This window comes from Triticum aestivum, chromosome 2D, assembly GCF_018294505.1.
Source record: "Triticum aestivum cultivar Chinese Spring chromosome 2D, IWGSC CS RefSeq v2.1, whole genome shotgun sequence".
NCBI classification, from domain to species: domain Eukaryota; kingdom Viridiplantae; phylum Streptophyta; class Magnoliopsida; order Poales; family Poaceae; genus Triticum; species Triticum aestivum.
Window position 1 is genome coordinate 2358552 of NC_057799.1, and position 11352 is coordinate 2369903.

Genomic DNA, 11352 nt, shown 5'->3' on the forward strand with positions numbered 1-11352 from the left:
AACACCATACCAGGTTTCTTTTCCACCAATCGATATACGCCCAATCCCAGGTGCATGTATACGCAGAGGAGAACCATCTTTCCCGGGTCACTCTGCGGAGTTGGTCGACCGGCCGGTACTCGTTTACGCGGCCGCAGGTATACAAGGTGAGGTCATGATTATTTGCGCTGGTGCTTTGAACACTAATGTTCTGTTGAGTTGGCTTGCAGGCCGTGCATCCCATGGCCGCACAGGTTTTTTTTATGAAGATGGTCTATGTTGATAGATGCACACTCAAGATCATATGACGATCGAGTGACGCGATAATCCTAGCTCCATCATCTTAATGGTGTCGATCAATCACAGGATCATTCACATAGATAGTTGCACACTCAAGATCATTTGGCGATCGAGTGATGCATTTATAATTCCATGTTGTGCAAGGATCCAATTTTTGGTGAAGTCCCGTATGTCAATAGCACACTCATGATCATGTGGCGATCGAGTGATGCATGGAGAAGTAATTCCATGTTTTATATGGATCCGATCTATGACGAGCCCCGTATATAATGGCATACTCAAGATCATTTGGCGATCGGGTGATGCATTCAGGAGCTTGGCTTCATGATTTAAATTGACACTCAGAGAGATCCATTGTCTCGTAACATTGCCAAATACTTAATAGTGCCAACGCACTTAGTTTGAGCATTCGGTACCGATGAGGCCGGATATTTTATAGAAAGTCTTGGCACATATTCCTTTTCCGCGACCGACGAGGCCGGAATTATCCATCTCTGTCTAGGCCGACGAGGATAGACATACTTCTCCTTGGCCGACGAGGCCAGGAGATCTTTCCCCTTTCCACGACCGACGAGGCTGGAAATCATTCATGTCCTGACCGACGAGGCTGGACTCGCTTTGTTTGTGACTGACGAGGCCGAACACATTTTTTGAGACTTTACTATGAACCCGATGCCGACGAGGCCGGACGTTTCATACCAAGGGCTGACGAGGCCTTGGAACATTCACTTCTGCCACTTTTACTTCCCAACACATATTATGAGAATATTTCAGGTCCAAGACGACCATCAGCGCAGCTTAATCGGAGGTGTTCTGCGGGATCTACTGGCAGATGCAATTAACCGGATGGTCTTACGAGGCTCCGGGAACTAGAACTCCCACAATCGCTGGCTATTAGTCAGATGTACTTGTCCATGGCGCAACATATGTAATCATGTGGGAAACCGCACTTTGCAATTCTCAAGAGAATTAATAAAGCAGTATTTCCCTATGTGTGATTGTCTTTTATTTATTCATATACGAATGTATACTGGCACGCCCGCATTTTTACTGCCGTTCCGCATTAGAAAGTACCCCTACCCGGGGGACGTTTCTTTTTCACGAAACAATAAAAGCATCCATGAATCAAAATTTATCTTTCTTTACTGAACAACTAACGTGCTGCCATTTATTACTCCATTGTATGAGACGTGGCACACATCTACACATTCTCTAAAAAGATTGATCTGGGCCATGTCAGGCGGATTGGGAACAAATTGTTCCTCCAGTCTTATTACCTCACTAAAGTCCAAAAATGCCTTTTGGTGGCCGAGCTACCTGGAGGCCGGTATCTGTGCCGTCGCTCGTTCTGCTGATCAGCGCCACGCATGCATGTATCTGCCGTATTTCAGCGACAAGCCTTTTCCAGTCTCTCGTATTGCTATTAAATCAACAGTGACAGCTCATGCAGAGGGCTCGGCACAGTGGAAAGCGCACAGTTGCCATCAAACAGTCACACATGTTCCTTCTGGACCCTTCCCCTTGTTCAGAAAAAAAAAAAAGGCCTGAGCACACGAGCCCTGCTCGAACCTTTTTCCTCTCATCTGCTGCCTTACCGACCCTAATTCTGCAGTTCATCAACATGTTGCACATGCATTCAGTCAGTTCTATCAGAAAACAGTCTGTTTCTGGCTGCACACTCTAGTAAACTATATTCAAACCACACTCAAACACAATTTTGGATGGCTGGCTAAATATTTCCAAAACAAGCCATCTACGAGCCAGAAAAATACATTTATATGAAAAGTTGTCAACTTGATTACCTTCTAGTCCAGCAGGACCCTTTTGAGTTGGATACGAACACGCCCTCTGCTATGCATCTCCATCCTCTCTGACGGTTGCATCGCTGATAACTTGAGGAGGCATATCGTTTGAATCGGCAACCTCATTAGCATCGTTGTATGAGTTAATCTCGTCTCCATCCAGCACTGCATCCTCAAGGTAGTGCTCTGCATCCATGACGCCAGTTGTGGGTTCTGGGTTATGAGGAAATGAAATCCTGCGGTCCCGGCGAGCTTCATGGATTGAAACAACGACCAATTCCACAACAGGCAACAACGATATCTCCCCCTAAAAGATCACCGGCAACCACCCTTGGAATAAATTACTGATAAATCTGCAACGAATCACAGGAAATCACCTTTTTCAGATCTAACACAATGGGGCAGTGGCAACATGCTCTACACGCACAACTTGTTCCCAGCTCTAGAACAGAATACCCTAAAGTGTAAGATCAGATGGAGCTTACCCTGATAAGGCTTCCTCGAAGAACTCCAGCCCATGCATGGTGATCCGTCGTACACCCTGCCGCGAGAAGGCGATGAATGGTCTAGCCAGGCAGAAAAGCTGCTCACCGTCGAAGTAAATTGGGCCCATCGAAAACATTATTAATCACCCAACAGCCAAACTACTCGTGCGACATTTAAAGCGGCCAGTAGGTACATAACGTCCGTGCACAAGCCACTGGACATCAGGCCCATGTACAAACGCAGCACCGATGTACTTCAACTTAATGGCGATTGTATAAGAAAACGGAAACAAGCCAGCACACATCATAGCGCGATACGCCACGGCCGAGATACCGGCCTCCAGGTAGCTCGGCCACCAAAACGCTCCTCTCCAAAGTCTCCAATACATAACAACCGGAGATCATAGTTGGCCTTCAAAAATCGCATCATGTCCCATGTTTTATACTGCAAGCTCCTATTTGCTTGACCATACCAGCATGCCCACCTCCAAGGTTCTTTTCCTTCCTTCTTCACAATCATATTAATGTCGTACTTAGAGAAAATTCTCAATTCCAGCACAAGGGTTTTTTTTCCAATAAACACATAGCCCACCTCTTCTTCCACTACTCCCCGCTCCATAAGCATGATCATAACCCAAAAGTTCCGGCCAATCCTTCCATGCAATATTTTACAAGCTGAGTTTCCACCACACATAATATCGCCGAAGCACACTCCCGCGCTAGAACGTGCAACTCATGAACTGTCGCGGGATCGCCTAACCCGCGACAATTCCAGCATAGAGTATCCATTGTTCCCGGCGATCCTCCCCTAGGAGGTTGCCAATTCAACTTCAAAAACGATGGACTTACATGGGGAGGATCCCATCTTTACTTTCTTCCTACGGTGCCATTCATCCCCAAGCTTAGTCGTTTCCTACCTTGATCTTATGGCCTCCATGGCATCACTCGTGACGGATAGGACCAGATCACGTGTGAACTCCCCTAGGGTACCCTCACAGTAGAGACCTGGGCCAGGAAGCCTTTGGGACTGCGCTTCAGGTACCCGGCTAGGGAGGGCAACGGTAAGGAAGACCCAACACTGTGAGATCTGAGATGTTGCCGGCGGAGTATGTAAACCCTCATCGCCTCAGGCGGCGCTAGGGTAGGTCATGTTCGCCGTCCTAGTAGCAGATGTATCAGAGGTCACGGCGCAACTACCCACACCCAGTACGATTGCTGCTTGTGAGCTCTTGTTCCACGTTGAAACCGTGGAATTATTGTTATAACACTCACATAGGTCGCCGGGAGCAGAACCGGTTTTTGTAGCTCGTCATGCCACCAGCTCCTACTCAGATTTTGTTGTACCAACGCCGATATCACTATTTCTATGATGTGCTATTTATGAACATTTTTCAAAGTAGATGAATTTGAGTAAGTCATGAACATTTTTTAAATTCACAAGTATATTTTAAACATGTGAACATTTTCGCATACATATATTCTCGTTTGCATTTTTTTTCTAAAATCATGAACAATTTATAAATTCTAAACCACTCTAAATTTGAGAACATTTTAAACATTCACGAATACTTTAATCTTTGCAAAAGAGAAAATAAAACCATAAACAATTTATAAATTCTAAAACATTCTAAATTTGTGAACATTTTAAACATTCGTGAATACTTTAATTTTTACAAAAAATAAAATAAAATCATGAACAATTTATAAATTCTAAAACATTCTAAATTTGTGAACATTTTAAAAATTCGTGAATACTTTAATTTTTACAATAAAATAAAATAAAATCATGAACAATTTCTAAATTCTAAAACATCCTAAATTTGTGAACGTTTTAAAAATTCGTGAACACTTTAAGTTTTACAAACACAAATTCAAATCATGAACATTTTTCAACCTGCGACTAATTTCAAAATTTTGTGAATATTTTTCTGATTTTTACGAATACTTTCACAAACATATTTGAATCTATAAAGTCTTTTTAAATCTGTCAAAAAACTGAGCTTCCTTTTTCTAAAGAACTGTTGTGCATTACAGCGCCCCCATGCTAGTAAACCAAACAAAAAAAAACCCCAGAAAAGGGACTGTGACTCCCAGGTTGCCGGTGTGGATTTTAGCGACGGCTTGCCACTTGAAGCGCAGCATAGGACCTCCCATGCGAGAGTGGATTTTTGGAACCCGGGTGTATTGAAGGACTTTATTTTAAATACTTTGAAAATCACATTTAAGATTAAAAAAATTCCGAAAACAAATCTACATGATCATATGGATGTATATTACACATGTGTAAAGTTTGATGATGAAATAAGTAAATATGCGATCTATACAAAAATGACAAAATGGTGATTTCCAAATAGTGAATAATGCATGCAATGTTCATCTTTCCAAAATCATGATTTTGTCATTTTTGTGTAACTCACATGGTTACTTATTTCAACATCAAAATTTACACATGTGTAATATACATTCATATAAACATGTTGATTTGTTTTCAGAATTTTTTGAAACTTCAAAATAGCATTTTGGCACAGTTCAAAAAATAGGGCTCCAATGCACCCTGGTTCCAAAGTGACTTTTTGCTCCCATGTCGACTAATGTAAGAAAAAGAAAAACAGTCATTCCTTCCTTCGCTCTGCTTCCGACGAGTTCAACAGGCGACGACAACGGTGAGGAGGCACGAACATCAGCAAGGACGAAAACTTTAGCCATTTATCAACCTTTTTTGACCGAGAAAACTTTAGAAAATGCAAAATTTGTCGAAAACCCAACCAACTTGATTGGCGCCTTGAATTGGTCATACAAGACCATGGAAAAAATATTGGGGGCATGGATGCCTACCATGGGCATTCCATCTGCTGGCAAATGTTGGGGTCATTTCAAGAATGTCCAAAAAAACACCATATTCAACATAGCGTGTCCGAGTAGTCATCCATGCCAGTTTTGAAGGAAAATGTATTTAAAATCATAATTTACATAGATACTTAAAGCTGTCATTTTAAGTTTCTAACATACCTAATAAATACAAAATGATAGAATTGAAAACAACAAATGCTTTTTTAAAGCATTTAATAAATATATAAATGAAAATAATAATTTTTAACCATTATTTAAAATAGTAACTTAAAACTGTTATTTTGGTATTTCAATTTTTTGAACAGGTTTCAAAAAAAAAATAAAGTTTTAAAAGGACTAAAAGATAAATTAACGAAAAAAAGAGAAAAACCAAAAAATAGAAAAAAAAATCTTAGGCCTTGCCCATCTAAGCGACGGCATCGCTCCTGTCGGGCGACTATTGGAATTTGTTCAGAATTTTAAAAATGTTCTCATTTTCAAAATAATTTTTCACAAATTGAAAAAATGTTCGGGGAAATTTAGAACACTTGTTTGATATCATTTATTTAGTCTCATTTCTGAAAAAAATGTAATTTAATTTTTTGTCCGTGCTCTCAGAAAATGCTTGTTTTCACAATTTTGTTTGTGCTTTTCGAAAAATTATTCACATTTTGACATTTTGAACAATTTTTTAAAGACACAAACATTTTTTGAAATTACCTTACAATTTCTGAAAATGCAAATATTTTTTAATTTATGAACAAAATTTGGAAATAACGAACCTTTTGTACTTTTGAACAACATTTTGAAAGTGTGACCATTTTTTGAAAAGGAAAGAAGAAACGTAACATGGAAAGGAAAATAAACAAATAAAAAGATATTATGGAAAAAGGACCAGTTCACAAAGTGTTGCTGCAATCTTTAATAAAATTCCCAGCCCGTGCATTACTTAAGGTGTCTAGCTTTAGATCATTCACCAGATGCTTGCTGTCGCAGTGGTTGTGGACGCACTGAAAGGTTCATATTACCCTTTATACGTATTGCAGGTCGCCGGTGACTGCTCCGGTTAACGCTCCACCTTCAAAGCATCGACTCAAAACATATTTATGCATGACCAAGTGTGCCCAGCATGCAAGAAAGACCCGACGATAGATTAATTAATTACCCAGAGCGAAGAGGCCAGAGATGAAGCCGGCGATCAGCCTGGAGGAGTAGACGGCATGCACGCCCGCCGGCGCCGGCTCTCCCGCTGCGGAACCCTCCATCGATCGCCAGGTCTCCACGGGGATCGGAGGAGACGCACGAGGTTATGTTTGGCGCCTCGGCCTCGTCGGAGAAGAGTGGCTCTTTCTCACCTTGCGCCCAAACATGTCTCTGTGCACATAGATGTCCAAAGTAGACAAAGTAAACCAGATCGATGTTGAAAGAAAACAAAGGAGTGGATACGATAGCAAACAGTCACTTGCAAGGCTGCAACTCTTCCAATCGATAGCGGGTTACGTGTCGGTTATTGTGTGAGGTTGGTGTGTTTTGTTGCATTAGTGATACCAATGTAAAAGCATTTACAGCCGGACTTAGCAAATCTGACCCTTAAATGTCCACGGACGCGCCTACTCAGTGACCGGGTGTGTCCATTTTAAACACCTATTTATCCGTTCATGCAACAACACTTCATATTTTCTCCCTCATATGTCCAATCACTTGCACGTGATTGTGGAGAAGAAGAGAGAGAAATAAAAGAATGGATAAAGAATGAAAAAGGTGGTCCGGAGTGGGCCCGTCCTACATGGCGGTCTGACCGGGCGTGTCCGCGAGCCCTCGTATCCTCCCTATATTTGTCCTTAATATGAGGGTTCACATATCATTTCTATATTTGTCCACAATATGAGGGTTCACGAACAGTCCGGGACGTATAGGGATGATACGAGGGGTTCGGTTGGGTCACTTTTTTACTTCTCTGTCCTGTCCGGTCACTGACCGGTCATGTCTGTGGACGTTTGAAGAGGATTTGAGAATGCCGACTGTAGATGCCGTAAGAGCTAGCAGATACTTGAAAATGGTGTACCCTAAAATCGTTTTAGTGTGCACCCTAAAACAGTTTACGATAAAATTGTGCCCTCACAGAATAGGCACCGGAAAAAACCATCAAAATCACATGGGACCCATAAATCACTATTTTTTCATCTTTCCTTTTCCTATCGTCTTCCGCACCACCACCGAATCGGTCATAAGCCCTCCCCGTGCACCGGCCCGACGAGCTTTCCCTAGTGTGTGCCGGCCCCGCTACCGGCGAAGATGGATTGAGCGAGAGGCGCGGTTGGCGAGGAAGTAGTGTTAGAGACGCGTCTAGACCTCGAGGGTGGTGGCATCATCGGTCAAGACGACGTCGAGGAGGTTGTCAACGACAGTGGCATGAAACCACGGGAGGACAGGATGTTCGTCCAGTGCCATTCCGGGTCGGTCGTGTCGGGGTTGGCGCTCTCGTCGATATGAGCAGGCCCGGCCCTGGGGGGGGGGGGGCGCCCCGGGCACCTGAAGCCAAGGAGGCCCTAGGTCGTGATGTGCATCCCAGTAATATCATGGAGAAGGGCCTCGTCCAAAACAGTACGCACATAGAAACAGCCCTGGTCGAGGGAAACACGTACGCACGTGAAAGTACGAAATCACGAATTAAGGAGTACTCCTTCCAAAGATCACTCCCACCTTCCTAGATTGCGACAAGTGGTGCACTACATACGCGCCACTTGTCGCAACCTGAGAATTTTCCCTTTTTTCGTAGATCCGTTTATTCAAAACGTTTTATCTCTCAAATCGTACGTCCAAATTTTGAAACGTTTTCACCCTTGGATTCCTCGCATCAAGATCTTCAATACTAGATCCGATGTTGATAAGTTTTGACAAACTTTTTTTCATGAAAAAAACCAGTCGAAAAAACCCAACCGGAAGCATTTTTTTTCCTTTCCGAAAGAGGCATGGTTGTGCCTTTGGCGGAAGCAAAACCGTGCCTCTCGCGGAAGAAAAAAACAGAAAACATGTTTTTTCCGGTTTCAGAGAGGCACGGCCGGGCCTCACGCGAAAGCAAAACCGTGCCTCTCTCGTGCGGAAGCAAAACCGTGTCTCTCGCGGAAGAAAAAAAATGCGTTTTTTTCGTTTTTGAGAGGCACAGGCGTGCCTCTCGCGAAAACACGCGGAAGCAAAACCGTGCCTCTCACGGAAAAAAATGCGTTTTTTTCCGTTTCCGAGAGGCAAAGCCGTGCCTCTCGTGCAAGAAAAAAAAAACGTGTTTTTTCCGTATCCGAGTGGCACGGCCGTGCCACTCGCGAAAGCAACACCGTGCCTCTCGCGGAAGCAAGACCGTGCCTCTCGCGGAAGCAAAACTGTGCCTCTCACGAAAAAAAACGTGTTTTTTCCCGCCCGCCCTCCCTCAAATTCTAGGTTACCTTCAAGTAGACAGTAGGAATTTTTTTCCTGTTGAATGTAAATTCAACTAGTTATCAAATTCTAGTGCTGCTGCCATTTATTTAAATTCAGTTAATTTTTTGAAATTTGCATGCTATATGTTTATTGAAATTCAGTTATTTCAAAGAAGATGGTGGCCAGTGAGAGCATGCATGATCATATCTTTTTTTGGAGAGGAGTGGCCTATATTAATTGTCTGTAGGGAAAATGATCCGAGTGGCCTATGTTTTGCCGGAATGTTGATTCATTTCTGTTCCGGTGAGTTTCAGACGCTCGATATGTCCACTTTTTAGCAAAGGTCATGCCGAAATTTTCCGTGAATTTCGGCATGACTTGTGCTAGAAAGTTTGCATATCGAGTGCCCGGGATTTGTTGGGACCGGAATGAAACAGCATTTCGGCAAACCATAGGTCTTTTTTTATGTCATTACTCATTTTATTATAGTTTAAGAATTAAACGAGTAGACTTAATCGTACGAAACATGTCGAACAACGACGCAACCGGGGCTTCTGACCACGCCGCCGCCAACATACAATATGACCGTGAACATGATTAGCTTGACTTTTTGTCTAGTCAGCAAACACAAGGTTTGCAGGGCGCCCTGGTCATAGCGGACGATGGTACTACCGCTGACATCGATACCGATGGCACCACGGCGGCGCCGAGACCGGCGCGGAAGGTACCGGTGCCGAAGCCGGTAATGAAAAGAAGAAGCAGAGGACACGACGCCCTAACAAACTCGGCATCGGAAGACTGCTGGTCACAAAGACTCACCCCGGCAAATTCGAGCCAATAGCACCGGTTGAATCTCGCATGTGCTAGGGCAACCAAGTCGGATGCATCCTACAGGAAATCGCGAGCATCAACGACAATGACTTAAGGATTAAACCACATATGGGCACTTGCTCCTAATGAAGCTGCACAAGAGATTCTAGTTCCCCGGCCGGGATGACCGAATACACCCGTGGGATGATCCTACCATGAAAAAGATTAACAACCACGCCATGGCCATGTTCAGCATCGATTTGGCCGCCTGGAAAGGGAGGGTGAAATGAGCGATTGATGCTAAAGAACCCCTGTCCAAGATTTTGGCGGACAATCCGACACTTACGGAAGAGGAGTTCAAAAAGTTCAAGGACACTTTCGCTACCAAGGCAGCCAAGGTTAAGTCTGAGAAATACAAGGGGCTTCAGCAAAGGAACACGGGAACCAATGCCTCGGAAGCCGTGGCTACCTTGGCAAGAGGCCCATATGGGATAAGGAGGACGCGGAACGTGAAGCCGCAGGGATCCCAGACCCCTTCGCGGAGTTCACCGACCAGCAAGAGCGTGACTTCATCAGGGCCCGGTACAAGTGGGACAAGGAAAAGAAGGTTTGGTACACGGACACGATCACGAGGAAATTGATTAGATTACCGGTAATTATTCTTTTACCACCTTACATTTAGCTTCTGATCAAGTCGACTACACGTTGTAGTAACATTCGTAAACGGTTTACGTTCCTTTTGCAGAAGGAGCAACACAGGCTTGCGGCCGAAAGCGACTCGTCGTCTCAGTCGTCGATGAGGCCCAAGTGGGACACCCCTCTCAACCGGGCCTTGACCAACCGAAGGGATTCCCTTTGGACTAGCGGCCGCAATATGGACGTGTGCATGGCGTCGGAGACGACGCCACGTGGAAGTACTACTACGACGAGGGCCCGGAGGCCAAAAAGCAAAAAAAGAAATTCAGTCAGTTGAACATCAACGAGAAGGTGAAGCTTGCGGTAGAGAAAAATGCAGCTGAGGCCAAGAAAAAAGCAGCTGAGGCCACAGAAGCGACCAGAAATGAGTTGGTCCAGCAGGCAGTCAATATAGCTTTAGCTGCCTGCAGAAATGATTTTGCTACTAACTTGATTCCGGCTATTATCAACTAGACGAAGCAAAATCCAGACAAGACGTCACAGGATTTTCCCATGCCCAGCTTTGTCGGGAGCAACTCGGTGAACATCACACCACCACCACCTGCTGCCGCTACCGCACAAGGTCCCGCACCTCGCACCTGCTCCCACACCTGCTCATAGTAGCCTGTCCTCTATCTCTGGCGTGCTAGGTGGGCCTTCGTCTTTGGCTGACCTCGACTCCCTCATGGTAATTACACGTCGCACCAACATATCTATAATCTTCCGTTTTTCGTTGCCTTTCGGATGTCTTACGCCGTACGTAGACATGTCTTCGTAAGCCGAGGAAACCCCGTGCACCGTACTCTACATGATCAATGGCCAGAAGGTGGACGTGGGAAAGGCAGTGATAACACACCACCCCGCCTACGCAATTACCAGCACCTCTCGTGCCGGGTGCGAGCAGCGGACGACGCGAGGAAGGGGGTCCAATAGTGGATTATGTAGTCGCCCCCGGCAAACAAGGAATGGATGATGAGATGGAGGAGAAGGACCCTCTCCGGTTCCTCAATACCGATGCCTATGACGACAGACAAGTGATGACTCAGCAATGTGACTCG

General features: G+C 44.5%; 1 long non-coding RNA gene across 1 annotated transcript; it reads right to left on the reverse strand.

Annotated features, from left to right (window-relative positions):
* Positions 1 to 1402: 1402 nt before the first annotated feature.
* On the reverse strand, positions 1403 to 2919 carry LOC123048110 (uncharacterized). Its single transcript, XR_006423240.1, has 3 exons — positions 2567 to 2919; positions 2082 to 2434; positions 1403 to 1885 (listed from the first exon to the last, which is right to left on the reverse strand). It is a non-coding gene; the product is annotated as an uncharacterized lncRNA (long non-coding RNA).
* Between the last annotated feature and the right edge of the window lie 8433 nt (positions 2920 to 11352).